The sequence below is a fragment of the Trichosurus vulpecula genome, chromosome 5 (genome assembly GCF_011100635.1).
Source record: "Trichosurus vulpecula isolate mTriVul1 chromosome 5, mTriVul1.pri, whole genome shotgun sequence".
NCBI lineage: Eukaryota > Metazoa > Chordata > Mammalia > Diprotodontia > Phalangeridae > Trichosurus > Trichosurus vulpecula.
In genome coordinates, this window is record NC_050577.1 from 102,182,867 (window position 1) to 102,183,196 (window position 330).

Genomic DNA, 330 nt, shown 5'->3' on the forward strand with positions numbered 1-330 from the left:
CACCCTCCCAGCCTGCCCCTCCCCTCCCAAAGCGGGAGGGATCTCATTCTCCTAGGAAGTTTCAGGTGAGGCAACCCGGGACACACCTTCCTGGGGGTGGGACGGCACCCATCTGTGCTGCGGCCTCATTGGTGTGAGAGGAGCCAGGCGTCAGCCCTGGAAAGTGACTGGGGCCCTAAGAGGAGCCCGAGGAGCCAGGGGAGGGGCAGGCTGTCCTGGGAGGGAACGAAAGGAGATGTTTGGTGGGGCTGGGAGCGAGCAGGGTTGAGTAGGGAGATGAAGGCAGCGAAATGGGACTACCGTGGACCAACTTGGGAAAGGAAACGATCG